This window comes from Bubalus bubalis, chromosome 14, assembly GCF_019923935.1.
Source record: "Bubalus bubalis isolate 160015118507 breed Murrah chromosome 14, NDDB_SH_1, whole genome shotgun sequence".
NCBI classification, from domain to species: Eukaryota; Metazoa; Chordata; class Mammalia; order Artiodactyla; family Bovidae; genus Bubalus; species Bubalus bubalis.
Window position 1 is genome coordinate 7,403,952 of NC_059170.1, and position 18,988 is coordinate 7,422,939.

Below are 18,988 nucleotides of genomic sequence, written 5' to 3' on the forward strand. Positions count from 1 at the left end.
AGTCCTGCAAATGAAATCTAGTAGAGTTTGTTGAGACTGGTTGCCTAGTCTCAAGATACGAGAATAAAAGAGACTTTAGAAATGCAAGTCTATATTCCTTAGGAAAACTTCCAGAGAAATTAATCCTCTGGTCTCAGAAGCTGTTCAATAAAATACCCTGGCAGTCCAATAGTTAAGACATCACATTTCCATGGCCGGAGACCCAGGTTCAATCCCTGGTCAGAGAGCTAAGACCCTGCATGCTGCACGGCACAGCCCAAAAAATAAATAAATAAAACAGCAATCAAAGAAGCTTCTATGGTTAAAGATATCTTTTTGCTCCTTTTGGCACAGCATGAGAAGAGACTTTTTTTTTTTTTTTTTTTTTTTAAATTAACTCAAGAATCAACTGTGGGCTTCCAATTTAGGTCAAGAGAGAATAAGGAGACTCATCCCAACATAAACTAAGCAAACTATATTCAAATATCAGAAAACAAACAGTGAGAAATTGTGGTCCCTGAGATTAAGAAAACAACTGGGCATGAGGGGAGAAGGAACAACATGGTAACATGAGCCCCACCATCAGCCAGGCTTCCTTCTAGGAGGCAGTTTTTCCAGATCACAACAGAGGGATGAAGAACTCAAACAGAGCCCAGCAATCCTGCAGAATGGACAAGATAATAACCAGAATTCAGAATGGTCAAGCTGGATAGATATTGCAGGGCAGTTTCTCAGAGAGACTGACAAGACTGCAGGGACTAACAAACATATCCTGAAATTTGTACCAAAATCCTGGCTCAGATGGTAAAGTGTCTGCCTGCAATACGGAAGACAAGGGTTCAATCCCTGGGTCTGGAAGATCCCCTGGAGAAGGAAATGGTAACCCACTCTAGTACTCTTACCTAGAAAATTTCATGGACGGAGAAGCCTGGTAGGCTACAGTCCATGAGACTGCAAAGAGTTGGACACGACTGAGCAACTTCACTTTCAGAGAAATCATGACAAAGAAGAAAAAGTTGAAACACTCACACCACCTCTTTCAAGCCTTACTATAAAGCTGCACTGGATTGATGGGCATAAGGATTGATGAATCAATGGAACAGAATAAAGACCAGAAATAGATTCCGACTATGCTGCTAAGTCACTTCAGTCGTGTCCAACTCTGTGTGACCCCATAGACAGCAGCCCACTAGGCTCCTCTGTCCCTGGGATTCTCCAGGCAAGAATACTGGAGTGGGTTGCCATTTCCTTCTCCAATGCATGGAAGTGAAAAGTGAAAGTAAAGTCGCCTAGTCGTGCCCGACTCTTAGCAACCCCATGGACTGCAACCTACCAGGCTCCTCCATCCATGAGATTTTCCAGGCAAGAGTACTGGAGTGGGTTGCCATTGCCTTCTCCGAGATTCCGACTATATATTCCAGCTTCCCAGGTGGCTCGCTGGTAAAGAATCTGCCTGCCAATGCAGAAGACACAGGTTCAATCCCTGGTTGGAGAAGATCTGCTGCAGGAGAAAATGGCAACCTACTCATTATCCTTGCTTGGAAAATTCCTTGGACAGAAGAGCCTGGCGGGTTTCAGTCCATGAAATAGCAGAGTCAGACACAACTGAGCACACACACAGAAAGTAGCAAAGAGTAGGACACGACTGAGCATGCACATACACACACACACGTACAGAGTAGCAAAGCGTTGGGCACAACTGAGCACGCATGTACATACACATACACACACCCACACACAATTAAAATGCAACACAATGGAAAAAGGAGTCTTCAACAAATAGCCATGGAACAGAATGTCAATGTTTTTAAAAACTTATCCTCAATCCTTTCTTCACACAACATGCAAATATTAAATCAAAATGGATCACAGACCTAAATATGAAGATAAAATTACAGAACTTCTACAACAAAGGAGAAAAATCTTCATTAACTCATTAATAGGCAGAGATCTCTTCACACACTAAAAAACGATTACTCATAAGCAAAAAAAAAAATTTATTTTATTCAAAATGCCTATATTCTCAAAAAAAAAAAAATTCAAGAATATGAAAAGGGAGACCAAAGAAAGACCAGAAGAAAATACTCTCAAAATATATCTGAAAAGAATTTGTACTCAGAAAAATTTAAGTCATACAATAAGAAAACAAACCACCCAATTTAAGAAATCCACAAAATTTGAACAGACGCTTCATAAAGAGATATAGTGGAACTTGAACTCTCATAAACTGCAAGTGGAATATAAAATGGTATAGCTACTTTAGAAAACAGTTTCAATTTCTTATAAAGATAAGCACACACTTAACATAAGACAATTACACTCCTGGGTATTTACTCAAGAGGGAAAAAAAATCTAAACAAAAACTTGCACTTAAATATTCCTAGAAGCTTTATTCATGGAAGCCAAAAACAGGAAGCCCAATGGAATACTTCTCAGCAATAAAAATAAACTACTGATACACTCAATCATGTGGATGCAGCTAAAAAAACACTCAGTAGAACGTATTCAGTGTGAGAGGGGGGAATAGGCTCTCTCACACATGACTGGTGCGAATCCATATGGCATAATGCTTATGGAGGGTAATTAGACAACATCTAACAAAAACTACATATACATTTACCCTCCAACCTAGTAATCTTACTTGTAAGAATGTATCCTGAAGGTATATCCCCCCCAAGAATATGAAAATATATTTTCACAAGGTTATTCACTGCAGCATCATTTTAACTGCAAAATACTGGAAACAACCTAGGTAATACCCACACAGAGGAAACTGACTGAATAACCTATGGTGTGTGCACATAATGAAAACGATGCTGCTGCTGCTGCTCAGTCCTGTCCAACCCACTGCCACTCTTTGGACTGTAGCCTGCCAGGGTCCTCTTATCCGTGAGATTTTTCAGGCAAGAACACTAGAGTGAGTTGCCATTTCCTCCTCCAAGGGATCTTCCCAACCCAGTGACTCAACTTGAATCTCCTGCACTGCAGGTAGACTCTTTTACTGGTGAGCAATTGGGGAAGGAAAAAAAAACCATACATATATCTGCTTGTCATTACAAAAAGAAAATACAGGGAAACACTCTAGAAAACACTGAAGGTGGCTTCCTCTGAGAAATAGGGAAAATGAGGGTGGAAAAGATACAGAGGGAATATGTATCTTTTGTGTAATTTTGACCTTTGAAAACGTATTCATATTCTACATAATCAACATAAAACCAGAATCAGAATGAGGAGGAGCATTTTAAAACAAACTGAAACTCAAGCACACAAATAAATAAACCTCATTTCGTTTCAAACAAATATCACAACTACATCATGCAGAAACTAAGGTGGGAAACAAAAATGGGGAGGGAAGGGAAGGTAGGATGAGGGAGAACTAATTCAAGTATTTTAAAAATATAGCATCTTACACCCGAAAATCAACCACTAATGCAACACTGTAAATCAACTACTAACCTCCAATAAAAATTTAAAAATGAAAAAATTTTAAATACAAATATGTAAGTCAAAAAAAGGAATACAGGATTTCCTCTCAGTCCTGGGCAAAACTATATACAAGTTCCCCACTCACTTTGTTTACTGTAATTAAATGGGCAAAGCAAATCTGAAATGATTTTAGATATATTATAGGACAGACCAAATGAGTAAATGTACTATGTTGGGAACCAAGGCTCTCGTGGTATAAAAATGGACATAAAAATATAAAGTGAGAGGTGCAAAGAAAAAACCCTGCAGATGTGGAGGGAAACTGGACATACTGACACCAACACATGATTTATAAACTACATAGATGCATGTTGCTGTGTGTGTGTGTACATGAACAAGTATGTTTATGTATGTACATGTATAAACATGCATTTATTTCCTAGCTGTGTCCACTGAAGGGGTTAAGAAGAGAAGACAATCTAGGAGCAACAAGGACACCTACCAAGGATCTTGGTCTCTAATACTATTTCCCACAAGGACACAGGAGCATGATGAAAGAGCTCCACTGGAAACGGAATGAGAAAATAACCATTTTGGAAGCATGACCCTAAAAAATTAGATCAGAAAAGAATCATCAATGAATGCTAAATCTAGGGCAAACTGTGATGAGAATCATGGTATTGGCATTGTCTCCCCCATCACTGCTTAAAGAAGGGGGAGAAACTCTAACAGCAGAGAAATCAGGCAACACATTGGCCAAATGATCACAATTAACATCCCAATGAGGGACAGAAGACATCCTGTGCCTCCAGAAGTTGTACATCTTTCTTGGGGTATCACATCACCTATGCAGTATCCCAGCCAAGAACAAATAGCCTCATTCTAACCCTGTTTCAAACAGAAAATGAAGAACATTCTAATAAGGGAGGGGAAGGGTTGCAGTCTTCAAAAATGTCAATGTCATGCCAGGCAAAGAAGAGGCTGGGGAAATATTCCAGGAAAAAGGAGGCTAAAGAAAAATAATAACTACATGTAGTACCTGAGCTTAGACTCATTTCCATTACAAGAAGCAAGTGAGACTGCTGGGAGAGACTTTATTAGGTCAACTGACAAAACTGGAAGATGGACAACAGGTCTATATTAACATCCATTTATGAAGTCGATAACCATACAATGGTTGTATGAGAGAATGGCCCTATTCGTAGGAAATAAAGCAGAAGTATTAGAGGAAAGAAACACATTCTATGGAACATAACCCTCAAATAATTCAAAAAAGAGAGAGGAAAGAGTAAGAGCCCACATAAATGCAAATAATAAAACCAGAGAGTGAATCTGACTAAGGATATCTAGATAATTCTTTATCTATTTTTTTAACTTTTGTAAACTGGAAATTTCCAAATAAAGTTTTGTTTTTTAAGATAAATACTATGGAGATAGTTCTCTACTATGTTCAGAATATAATGGGTGTATCCCATAATTAACTGAAGGATTTTATTGGGAAATTGAAACTGGAGGCCTAGATAAAGTATCAGATAAAGGACTGTTTCAAATGTAAGCGAGAGGAGTTTGTATTTTTTTTCTGTAAGCCAGGGAACAGTCATCCAAAGCTCCTAACAGAAAAGAGACTTGATTAAAGGGATATACTGAAGAAAATTTTCTAGCAAATTTTCAAGTGGGTTGAAACATAGATAAGAAGCAGTAAAGGGACATTTCAAACACAAGCATGAAATTATGGGGTCTTGGCCTAGGAAGCTAAGATTGGTAACAGAAAGTTCACCGAATAGAGGAGACATGAAAATAGAAAACCAGATAAGGCTTGTTTACTAAAAATATCAAGATGACTCAGATTTCAAGCCCAGCCAACCAAGAGAATAATAATGTTACTAACAAAAAGAAATTTAACCACCTAAGCAAGGCATAAGTGCTTTTGTGGCTATCAGACAGTTTCTTCATTCTCATTTTTCCTATCCTGATGCAATAACAAAAGTTAGGAGAGGAGTCAGTTGAAATGTTACACACCAGCACAAGCACTCTGTGGAAACTAGCCTCCACAAGGTGAAATAGTCAAAATGGGTGGAGCTGATTCCGATTTTAAGTGCCATTAAAATATTCACACATAAGAAGAAGAGGGCTGATGGCAGCATCTCATGTTAAACTGTAACATACTCCTTCCCTCCAAATTTATATTTGTATATAGAATATACATATATATTAACTTATTCCAAGACCCTTCATTCAACTAACAGTATCATTAAAGGGGACAACATAACATATAAAGCACGCTTAAAATGAAATCATAAAATCACAAAGTGTGCAGTATCTTCAGAGGGTGAAGTCAGAAAATGACAAAGGATCCAAAGTAAAACTGAATTACCTGGCTAACCAGTCAAATGCTGTTCAAGTAGTTTATGTTTGTTTTTATTGGTCTCTGACTCCACTGTTCAGCAAGTATTTTGATCCTGAGGACAAAAACAAATAAAAAAAGGGTATTGATTTTTATTGCCCTTTCTGAATATAAATATTATTATTAGTCACACACAAGTTAACTTTTCCCACCTTTCCCGTCCCTGGACATAAGAAACAAAACTAACAAAAAGTTATCAAGTATGAAGCCTCTTCCTAGGAATTTGAACTTGATGCCTTATTTTGCCATATATTACTACTTCTGTTTAAAAAAAAAAAATTAGGCAGGGCATACACAATACAATCCGTCACAGTTTGTAAACATGGATAATGCAAAGTAGTGATGAAGGAGACCAGCTCCAAGTTCTGAAGAGTGATGAAACCAGATGGGTAATCTGAACTTGGGATGTTCCCCCCAAGTCCAAAGGGAATGCTCAACAAATTAACAATTTAAAACAATATAAATATCCTGTAAGAAGCTAATTAAAATCCTCAAGCTCAAAAAAGATAAATACCCACCAGATAGATAAAGCAACCAAGGAAAAGGGAGAAAGAAAAAAAAAGTACTGGATGTTTTCTTCCCCTTTAGGAAAGGGTACATCATTTCATTCACACACACAAAAAAATTATTTTAAACAGGAGACAGGTAAATGAAGGACAGTTCTTCAAAATAAACTTCAATAAATATGGGAGCATACAGAACTGCATATTTCTGCACTTGAGGAAATGTGGAGCAGGCCCTAGTCCAACAAAAAAGTGAGCCAATAAAAACATTCACTCTCACCTTACGATTTTCCAAATGAGACAAAGCACACTCTGACTACCACTAATTCTAGAGCTATCTATAGATTCAACAACCATAGCTAAGCTCTTAAGTTAATAGCATTCGTGCTGGAACTGGCAGGTCTGTTGAGAAAGGATGGAAGGAAAAATGATATACTCACAAGTTCCAAGTAACAAACACATCACAGTCAGGGCCAATCCACATAGTAGATAGGAGACAACCAACCACAATCTAGGTGCATGATGTGAAGGATCTGTTGCACTTTAAGGTGAGAAACAGGGGGATGAGGGTTGAGGGCAGAAGGATATCACATCATAACGTTGTTGACGAAGGGAGAAGAAAATCTAGGTAATATATAAGTGGCATGCAATTAAAGTTATAAAAGGAACTGCTGTATCTAGTACCGTGTCTACTAATAATCACAGTAGTCTCCAGCTTATCGCTGAGACAATGCCAAAAGTTAGCTAGTTCTTGGACCGCCTCTTCCAGTCCACAATAGTACATATAGGTTCTTAGCATAATAGCTTAAAGAGCAGAAGCTTCAGAGCCCACCAGATCTAGAGCCAACCAACTCCTAGCTCTTTCACTTACTGGTCTGGTAACCCTGGGTCAATGTAAGACACCTTTGAGCCTTAGATTTCTCATCTTAAAATAGGTATCACAACTCATAAGGTTCTTGTGACAATTAAGTGAAAATGCTTAAATTACTTACTGCTGCTGCTAAGTCGCTTCAGTCATGCCCGACTCTGTGGGACCCCATAGACAGCAGCCCACCAGGCTCCCCCGTCCCTGGGATTCTCCAGGCAAGAACAATGGAGTGGGTTGCCATTTCCTTCTCCAATGCATGAAAGTGAAAAGTGAAAGTGAAGTCGCTCAGTTGTGTCTGACTCTTAGCGACCCCATGGACTGCAGCCTACCAGGCTCCTCTGTCCATGGGATTTTCCAGGCAAGAGTACTGGAGATTGCCTTCTCCAAAATTACTTACTAGTACGTAGTATATACAAGCTCGATAAATAAAAACAATTATTAGCCAAACAAGACTGACACATAGTATAACAAGAGTTTCTAAGCACACTGAAATAAAAAAAACAGGAGAAAACACAAACAACTTTGGTTTTTAAATGAATTGAGCTTCCCTGGTAGCTCAGTCGGTAAAGAATCCTACTGCAATGCAGAAGACCCTGGTTCAATTCCTGGGTTGGGAAGATCTGCTGGAGAAGGGATAGACTACCCACTCCAGTATTCCTGGGCTACCCTGATGGCTCAGCTGGAAAAGAATTCACCTGCAATGTAGGAGACCTAGGTTCCACCCCTGGGTTGGGATCCCCTGGAGAAGGGAAAAGGCTACTCACTCCAGTATTCTGACCTGGAGAATTCCAAGGACTGTATGTATAGTCCATGGGGTCGCAAAGAGTCAGACATGACTGAGCGACTTTAATTCACTAATTCACTCAATTCAATGTTTTATAACTTGAATTTTTATATTCAATTTAACTAGAGGACAGTGGAGGGGGAAAAGGTAGGCAAAAGTCCTGTAAAGAAAGTTCAAGGTTTTCTGGCCCTAGTTTTAAATCAAATTTCATCTCAGAAATGGTTCTTTTGTACTTCCCTAGCAGTCTAGTGGCTAAGAATCCACCTGCCAATGGAAGGAACACGGGTTCAATCTCTGGTCTGGGAAGATTCCACGTGCCTCAGAGCAACTCGGCCAGTACACAACTACTGAGCCCGAGCTCTAGAGCCCGTGAGCCTCAAACACAAGAGAAGCCGCAGGACTGAGAAGCTCGCACATCGCAACCAAGCAGAGCCCCGCTAACCACAGCTAGAGAAAGCCTGCACGCAGCAATGCATGCCAGTGATGCCAAAAATAAACAAATAAATGTAATTTTTAAAGAGAAATGGCTCTTTTGTCGTTGCTCCTTTTGAGAGGTAAGGGGGAGTTCATGGGGTGACATTAGTACTTAGAGAACAAGATAGGTGGGCAGGAAAAGGCATTTGAGTCAGAATGTACCTAATGACTGATCCAGGGAACAAGCACTGCTGCCTAATGTGAAAAGCTGGTGAGAGAGCCTACATTCATGCTCAAGCATTTCTGTACTGCCGATGAGAACTATCCGAAGGAGTACTGACAGCCCATCTGTACCCCATAACCCCCAGAACATAAAGGAGTACCATCTAAAAAGTTCTCCTCTCCCAGGAAGTGTGCAGCTGGATTAGAGGCCCCCAAAGGCGATGGCACCCCACTCCGGTACTCTTGCCTGGAAAATCCCATGAACGGAGGAGCCTGGTGGGCTGCAGTCCATGGGGTCGCTAGGAGTCGGACACGACTGAGTGACTTCACTTTCACTTTTCACATTCATGCATTGGAGAAGGAAACGGCAACCCACTCCAGTGTTCTTGCCTGGAGAATCCCAGGGACGGGGAGCCTGGTCTATGGGGTCGCAGAGTCAGACACGACTGAAGTGACTTAGCAGCAAATAATCAGAGCAATGACTGGCTTGCCTACCAGCAAACTGCAAGGAGTAGGTAGTCTAAAAAGTACTATCTACCAAGATCCTGTCAAGTATGGAACCGCTGGGACACTGCAGTTGACTAGTCTAGAACCAAGATTCTGAAAAAGCAACAGTCAGAGCAGATTTCCTAGGACTGTACTTTTTGTTTGTTTGTTTAGTCGCTAAGTTGTGTCTGATTCTTTTTGCGAGCGCGTGGTCTGTAGCCGACCAGGTTCCTCTGTCTATGGGATTTCCCAGGCACTGATACTGGAATGGATTGTCACTTCCTTCTCCTAGGGATCTTTCTGACCCAGGGGCTGAACCCGTATATCCTGCATTGGCAGGTGGATTCTATACCACTGAGCCACCAGGGAAGCCCCAATTTGTCTACTAGAATTAACATAAAGGTGACTGATGAGATCCACATCATCAAAACCTGCATCACTAGAAAGCTACTGGGGGCTTGGGGAGATCAAACTGAGCTTTGTTAGTAAGAGCTAGTCTGAGAAGATGTGCCTCGAGGCCAGAACAAAGAATCAAACTGGGGGAGGGGAGCTGAGAGGAAAATCCAAACTACAGAATGCTGATGCTGGGAAACACCAACTGACAAAGAGAGGCCACTGAATATTATGAATGTGTTTTTCTTTTGCTATTGAGCACGGAAGGGGGCAAGGACTCTACTATTAATCATATTAAGCTCATTATTCTCTTCATGCTGCTGCAGGCAGGGCTCCCAGGGACTCCCTCCTCGGGCCCCTAAAATCATAGATGGAGATGGGGAACCACCATCTTTGGGAAAAGCCAGCTGTTGCCCACTCGTCTTTAAAGCGCTACACAATCAGTTTGTGCACCAATTAAACACCCCGTTTACTTAAAGATTACGTAATATTGGCACAAATAACAGTTTTTTTTTTTGCAGTTGAGATTATTTATCAAACAATAAATATATCCTGTCAAAATTGTTAACACCAGATTTTACTTACAACAATCAACTACAACCAATCTAATGAAAGGGGAAAGAAAATTATATAAAAAGATGCTACTGTTTTTAAAGCTATATAAACTTCACAGAAAAAAAGAATTTTCTCTTTAAAATTTATTAGTCCATTATTTCGTGTTCAAGTAAATAAGGAAAAATGTATTTGGTACCCAAGAGAATACTGGGAATACACTGATGACAAACTTTCAACAACACCAGTCTCTCTGACAAGGGGAGTAGGGATTATTTCAAATTATAGCACATGCAGGCTTAGTGAAGTAAGGACAGGGTTAAAAAAAAAATACTTGACATGTATTACCACCCAGCCTATGATGTATATTAGAAAAGACCAAATTGATTTATAATAACTTATTCTGAATAGTCATTTAATAAGTTTTAATAAATGTTTAGTTCTACGTAGAATCAATCTGAAAATTTAAAAGAGGCAGTTAAAACAGAAACTTTAGTTTCAGAAAACCTAGGTTTTGGAAGTTCAGATTCATAACCTTGGGGAAGGCATTTAATTCACTTAAATGTTTGCTCTGCACCTATCAGATGTCAGGTGCTACACAGGCCCTCCAAAGTGTAAGCAAAATATGGTTCCTGCTATTAGGAAAGGAGTAGCAGGTACAAACAGCCACTGTAGTTTCTGAAATGAAAACTATGTTCCCTCAGTAAGTATCTGCTGAGCATCAACTCTGCCAGACACCAGGGATATAAGCAGGAACCAAAGACGAAGGCAGAGTCTGACAACAGTGTCAAAGGAGAGGGAAGAGGACGGTCCTGCCGTGTTCACGGGTTTCTGTGGTGACTGTAAAGCACTGTTTACACGTGAATGGAAGACAAATCCAGGACCCTTTATCTCATCCAAGGAAAAAAGCGGGGGGTGGGGGGGGGGGGGGGGGAGATTATTAACAAACTTTGAATGTACAGATAATTTCTGCAATTATTCTCCATAGTTAGAAATGAAATGCCAATTGAGTTTCTTTATAATAAAAGACAAAGGCAAAGAAGAAAAAAAAACTTTTGTAAAACATTAGGCATTTACGTAAAAATCATAAGAGACATAGGAAACATTAATGGGGTATATAAAGGTGCTGAATATGAAAGCTATTTTTAACTCAACACATTCAGGAAATCGTGCCATATATTTCGCTTACACTACGATACTATCCACTGACGAACAATGGCAGTAAATACGACCATTCTGCATTTTTTAAATTACCTTGAGATTAAGGAGAAAACTAAAAAATCCAGTTGGCAGACCAGTTTATTAACAAGCTCCCTATCTCTGGCTGAGTTGTAGCTAGTAATGACATGGTTGCTAAAACAGGCATGAAGCCAGCCACTTGCTGGTGCTTGTTCTGCTTCCCTCTCCCCCCTCTCCTGGAAAAACCGCATGCAGTGTTGCAGGATCATACAAAATAAATACAGGAAAGCGGGTGGGAGGGGTTGGGTGGAGAGGTGAGCTGAAGCTCTGGGCTCCACCAGTGGAAGGCGTTCCACAAGAATTGCTACAGGGTCAAAAGTTTACAGTGGTTTCAATTTCACCTTTTAGCAGCCAATCAGGAAACAGGGACTGAACGCTGACCCTCAGGCTGCAAATGAACATTAACTCATTGGCTACCAGGATTATATGTATTCCTTTTCTCTTAAGGCGTTCCTTTCTCCTTCTTAGGGGGGAATGGGGGGCATGGGAAGGTGGCAGCAGAGGAGGAGGCAAAGAACATTTTAAGTTCAAAGTGACAATTTTATTGAAGACCATGTATTTTAAACAGGTATGTGAGTGGAGAAAAATGATCGAGTCATTTTCCTTGAAATTCTCCTGTAGTATCTAACAAACCAATAATTAATGTTGGTATCGAGACAAAGAGTGAACTTAGGCAGGTTACAGATAGATTTATTTCCATGAGGCTGCAATTCTAAGAACAAGTTACAATACGATCACAGATAATGCTGATTATGTTTCCAGTAAATAATAACTCAGATGTTGAAGCCATTAAAGTATGTATCTAACCCCAATTTTTTATTTCCATAGGTTCTCTATCGCCTCTCCTAATCATTAATAAACACATACCATGCCTGTACTTTTCATACTGTACATCTACCAAAATGCAGGTACAGCTCCTAAAGTTTAAGCTTTCTTTTTCTGTATTTCTCTTCTAAAACAGTTGAGTACACACAAGTGACTCCTATACAAAATAAACTCAAGAGTGAACCCCTTGGCAATAGATGCGACTGAGCTCCAAGTTTTTTTTTATGTAAATTTCTCCCAAATGTAGAAAACATTAGCAGACTAATCCATGAAATATTCTTTTCTACATATAACACTGAACAAGGTTAAAATAAAGATCTGTACGACATAAACCTTAACTATCCTACATTTAAAAACTAGATTTCTTTGACTATACTAACTGCTCCATCATAATGATCAGCTAAAAGTGAAGAAGCAACTGTGTGAATTTGTAGTTAGAATATTTCTCATAAATACAATAGGTGGTAAATTTTAGCAGCCCTGCTGATTTAATCTTCTGTTATATGTAGAAGTCCCTGTAGGTACTGCCACTACATAAGAAAATGATTCCAAGCAGGATATTAGTTTTCTTATCCAAACCAACACAGTAAGATCAAAGTCATTTCTGAACACCCAAAGATAAACTATATACAAAAGTATCTCTCTTAATACATGTTTACTAAAGGGCCCCAAAATAAATTCATAGTGTATAAATCTTCCACAATAATTTAATGTAGCTATTATTAAATTTATAGCTTAATTTTTTAATATTTTTATATAAATAATATATTAAATACAATACTAAATTGTATTTAATGTAGCTAAATAGTAAATAAGTTTGATGCTAACATACAGGACTTTCTTTTTATTCAGCGTTAAAACAAGTTAATTTTCTAACAACTCCCAAACCTTCATGATTTAGGTTTATGCACATTTGGCCATTAATAGTCTTTACTTTTAAAATCTAGGTTTGTTTGTTTTTTTTAACATGGCTTACAAAGCTTTTTTAATGTATTAAATTGGAGGAGTCTTCTGTATATCTTCTTTTTACAAGATGGCCTCATTCTGAAAGAAAATGGATGCGATAAAATTTTACATCAAGTCAGCATGTTAGCAAGAAGCTTTTTGTGTGTTCTGAATTTGATTAATACAAGCCAAGGTCACTTCCTGAAAGATGCCTACCATTGCAGCTGCAGGCAAACTAGGCTCCAGTGTAAAGCTGGGGGAAGGGAACGGGTGATGGCATTTATTAACACTGAGAAGGGCTTCCACCTCCACCAGCAGCAATTAAAGGAGGGGAAACAAGATCCCAGAATTCTTGGCATGTAAAGATTAAAATATCTGCACTCCTTAATATTTAAAAACAGAAATGTAATCAATATATAATACTATACTCATGTCAAAATTCCAAAGATATCCTCAGTACATATACTATACAAACCATCTAATACCAAACACTGAAGTAAACTTAGCATTCAACACAATACAACCTGTACTTGCTATGCAAAACGCCTGCAAAGGCAGATACAGCCGTGGAAGAAAATAGAATCAAGAGATTCAAATTTCTCTTATCTAAAACCAATGGTGGCCTAAACATCAGAAAAGCAGAAATCCAAAATACAAGAGCCTGTATCGCAAAATGTTTACAAAAGTTTTGTACTGAAATCCAATTCAATTTTCTTATCAACATGAACACAGATATTATGTCCATGCTCAAAAACATCAATATATACATCATCAGCAACCAGAACAAAACTTCTCCCTGAAGAATAACGTCAAAATTTAACTGAGCCGTTACTATGAACAGCTGGGAAACTATACAAAGTACATCGCCTGTCCTGAGTTCCGTATACATTTCGACTGGATAAAATATAGGCAGAGTCAAGGAAATCTACACACCACTTATTATTTTCTCTATATGTAACTGGAAAAATTACACTGACTTTGTGTGTCTAATTTTTCTTACCCACCAAATGGAAGATATGCCTGAACCAAGATACTCCAGGGAGATATCATCAGCAACATGCTTTTAATGGTTGTATAATAAACGTAAAACCTGGTCCTTTTTTTAATTGTCAACATGTTCAAACCCATTATATTTCTATTTTCTACATAAACTGAGAATATAATTTTTCCCTCCCTTATGCTCCCCATCCTTTCATTCTAACTTCAACAACAAAAATAAAATGATATTACATGCACAAGTTCAAACAAATTGATGCTGTTTTTAAGTCTTTTACCTTTCAATGACTGGCAAGAAAAAGCTATTATTTAATTGGCACAGAGTATTCTGTATACATAAAGGGCTTTTTAAAATCATCTTAGAAAAAGGAAGGCAACTAAGCAAAAAAATATTGTGAGTAGTCCTGAATCCAAATAATCTAGTAGCTGGGCCTGGCAAAGGAAGGCATTCAGAAGAATTCAATGAGACCTAATCACATGCCTTTGCGACAGAACAAACCCTAAAAATGAACATAGAGTAAATTAGCTATTATATTATATACCGTCTCCCCAGGACAGGGGAATACATTTTTCCTCAATTTCTCCTATCCTCTATATTCTTTCTTTCCATCACATAAGTTACTCCAAAAATAACTCAGAACAAAGCACCGAGTTCAACAGTAGGTAGCAAGCTTCTTGTCACAAACCAACCCAGGCACGGAAAGTGCAGTTTTCCTGGCATCTCCAACCAAATCATTCTTCTCCCCTGGTTTTATCTGAGTACCCAAAGCACTCTGCATTTGGAAAATAAGACTGACTAAATGGGGTACAGCAGTCAGTGGTCTGGTTCTCCTCCCATACTAATGCAGCTTCTATGTCAAAAATGGAACCTAAAAAGAAACGTTGACGATCAAAACAAACAAGATACCAGCATGGATGTCTCCTTGCTCTGTCAAAGTGGTTCACAGACATGAGTCTGAGAATCACACTCTAAGATTCACACAACAAGTGTTTTTTGTTTTTGTTTTTTTAATTCAAATGTTTTCTATGGCTTCAAACTGGATGGACTGGCTATCTGGTAACTGAAAATTTTGTTTAAAAAATACATATACCATACAAAATGATATTATTAATCAGTAATAATGTAGCTGGGCTGCCAATAGGAGATGGTTCAATCCCAGGGGTCAGAAAGATCCCCTGAAGAAGGAAATGGCAACCCACTCCAGTATTCTTGCCTGGGATGGGCAGAGGAGCCTGACAGGCTGCAGTCCATGGGGTCACAGAGTCAGATACGACTCAGCGACTGAACCACATCAAATAATATAGCTATGCCATACGTTTATTCTCTGAAAAGCACATTAGACTATAAGCCTCAACCGTACCTTTCAAGTGAAAAAGGTAATATGTTGTCACTACATTCACTTCACAATGTTTGCTGAAATTATATTCTACAAGTCTGCTATTCCAGGTTCTGTGGATACAAAGGTAAACAAGACAGGAGGCCCTCACAGAAGCCCTTAAATTCAAAGTGCCTCATTCCTGGGCACAGGAAGCTGCTCGGAGGAGTTCAAATAGACCGAAGCACTTATCTGTGAGATAAAATAAACCCTAAAGATGGACAAAGGATAAAAATCACAGTAAAGTTAACATTTTACTGGATATTAACAATACACAAGATATTTCCAAAAGGCATTTCCAGAAAGTGATTAAGTGCCATAAAGGAAATAAACAGGGTGATACGATACAGAAGAGGAGAGACATAGGAAGAGAGAAGTAATTTCAGGTCAGGAAAGGGCTCTGAAGATGCAACATTTAATCTGAGAGCTGAAAGGAACCAACCAAGCAAAGAGAGCTCCAGGCAGATAGCAGACAGGACTGTATATAACAGTCTAATAGATAATGAAATTTATTGGGGCGGGGGGGACCCACAGTGCACAGCATGCAGGACCTTAGTTCCCTAACCAGTGATTAACCCAGGCCCTCAGCAGTGAATGCTCAGAATCCTAACCACTGGACCACCACGGAATTCCCATGAAATTAACAATTATTAATGATAATGAAATTGATTAAGTCCAATAGACTCAATCTTCCCACTTCTAGTCTGGAACCCACGCTATAGGCCAATGGGAACCTGAAAATTCTGTGCTAGTAACCTATTTCAATTTAAAATTTAGGTTTAATAAAAACTCATGAGAGAATGGTACTTAAAGCCAGGACACAACATAACTTTCTAGAAAGTATTATTAGTAATAGACAGGAAAAAGAAGTATTACTAAAAACAATGCTTATTCAATAGATTTAGACAAAAAAAAACAGATTCAAATCTCAGCTCTTCTAATAACAACATTACCGCCACCACCCATTACTTCCTCTATAAATTAAGGATAACATCTCTCGCCCTACCTATCTCCAGGGGCAGTTATGAATGTCTGAGATCCTTGCTGCCACCGTCATTGTCAGGAAAAGCCATGTCTCTTAGTGGAAAAAACATACAGTCCATCCACTGATTAAGGGAGACTCCCATGGCCTCACACTTGAATGCATTTGTTATTTAGACCCAGCTTCTTAGAATACTGCATGTATCTGGCTTCCCAACTTCACAGGAAATTAAAGACTATTAGAAGCAATAAAGTATTTATTAACAAGAAAGTACAGCTAACTGGCAAGCAAAAGACAGTGAAGGAAAATAGGAAAAAAATAATTTTTTATTTAAGAAAGGCAAACAAAAACTCTTAGGAGTGGCCTAGACTCATTCAACCTAATGAGAAGCATTCCTGTTCAATTCAAGAGGTACAAACGGTGTCACACATAGCCAAAAAAAAAAAAAATTAATAATGTCCCTAACGTCCTGAACTGTTTAAGAAAAGATTAAATACACTTACTGCTTGAAAGAGAGACGTTTACATACACATAAGGATTTCAGTATCTGCGGGTTAATTTTTTTTAACAAGCTTTGTGCCTGAACGGCTGCTGCTGGGAGGGGTACGGCCGTTATGACTGTGGTGAGAGCAGGACAGTTACACAGGCAGTCGTAGACGCCCCAGCGGAGCTCACAGACAGAGGGGAGCCTGGAAACCCGGGCAGACCACGCCACGTCAACGATGCCTCAAGAAACACTGTGCAATGAAGCAGGCTTGCTTAACGACAAAGCAGGAAATACAGTCCCAGGTCATTTAATGAAAGAAAACTGTTACCACCCCTCAGCTGATTTGAATAAGCACTACGTCAGTCCTAGTCTGACCTCAGAAGGTCCCTCTTCTGCCCAATATGAAGGAGGAGCTCTAACATCTACTCAAAGTATGAGAAAGAAAGGGTCTTTTTCCCCTCTCTTTCCTTTGATTATAAACATGTAGCCCTCAGGGCAGAACCCCTCACCTGTCAGCTTGCATCTCTCACAAGCATCCTATATTAATAAACACCTCTAGACCATCACTTTGCCTCTTGCCGAATTCCTTCTGCACTGAGACACAAAGAACCTGAGCCTCATCAAGTCCAGACACCAGATGAATGGTTCTAATCTAAAAATCATGGGTTCAAGTCCCAATCAGAGGTACACAGTTGCAATGGGATCTTAGTTCCTGACTCGCACTTCAGCATTGGAAGCAGGGAGTCCTAACCACTGGATCGCCAAGGAATTCATGGTACTATTTTTTTTTTAATGAAAGGAGAAAACAAATATACTAAAATGTTAACATTTGAAGAATGTGAGTGAAGGGCACCCAGGAAGTCTTAATCATGCAACTTCTAACTTAAGTCCCAAATTAAGAAGAAATAAAAAATAAAACATAAATAAGACTGGGAGAAAATATCTGCAGTGTATTAACAGACAAGGAACAAAAACTCACAATATACAGGAGCTCTCACAAATCAGTAAGAAAAGACAACATAAGAGGGAAAATGGGCAAAAAAAATCAAAATAGGCAGTTCACTGTCATACAAATGGTCAATAAAACACAGTAAAACAAGCACAATTCTTCCAAGGATTAGGGAACTGTAAAATAAAAACAATAAAAGAAAATAATTTTTACCAGTTGGCAAAAATCAGTAATTTTAAGCAAGTATCTTTAGGTTCAGTAGGCCCATAACTAGAAACATAGCACAAGTGTATCAAGATATAAAATATCTGTATACAAGGATATTTAATATAACATTGTATAAAAGAGCAAAAAAAAAAAAAAAGGAGAGATAAATAAGATGAATAGGGAACTCTAATTTGAACTCTAATTTGATGCAAGCTCTTTGAGGAGAGATTCTAGCATGTTTTGTCCCCAGTAACTGACACATGACAAGTACTGTATTTGTAGAATTAATGAATTAATGGCTAAAGAAAGGACACTCAAAAATGGTAATTATATAGCCATTGAAACAAACACAGATCTATGAAAATAATCACCTAAAAGGACGTCCATGAAACAACTTAAAATTGCAGGCAACATATGATTGCTTTCAAGTATGAGAACATGTCTACCTAGATACATATGCTTATGCTTAATACTTGGGGTAAGTTAGATATCAAGCCCCCTTTCTCCTTTACCAATTTAAATAAAAAACTGAAGACAAATCACAGACAGAGAAAATATTTGTAATACATTTATCAGATAAAGGACCTGTATTCAAAAATATACAAAGGACTCTTAAACAACAGTAAGAAATAACATGAAAACAACACAATTTTAAAATGGCAAAAGATCTAAATACCTCACACCAAAGAATCCAGGTCTCCCACACTGCAGGCAGATTCTTTACTGTCTGAGACACCAGGGAAGACCCAAGGAAGATATACAGATGGCAAATAAGCATATGACAAGATGCAAAATGGCATATCTTTGAGGTATTACAAATTAAAACAACAAGATACCACTACACATCTACTAAAACGGCTAAAATCTAAAAAACTGACAGTAACAAATGCTGATAAGAATATGGAACAAAAGGAACTCTCATTGCTAGGGGAATGCAAAATGGTACAGCCA

General features: G+C 38.6%; 1 protein-coding gene across 7 annotated transcripts in view; it reads right to left on the reverse strand.

Annotated features, from left to right (window-relative positions):
* Nucleotides 1-18,988, reverse strand: part of NCOA3 (nuclear receptor coactivator 3) — a 125,224-nt gene that overhangs the window by 56,411 nt on the left and 49,825 nt on the right. For 5 of the 7 annotated variants that reach the window (XM_006072282.4, XM_025263328.3, XM_006072281.4 and 2 more), the window contains one exon: nt 5,780-5,864. The exons of 1 other annotated variant lie outside the window; for it this stretch is intronic. The gene's annotated coding sequence lies outside the window, so the exon portion shown is untranslated. Of the gene's footprint in view, nt 1-5,779; nt 5,865-6,752; nt 7,309-18,988 lie in introns of those variants that run through there. One more of the 7 variants, XM_006072279.4, reaches the window with a different exon arrangement.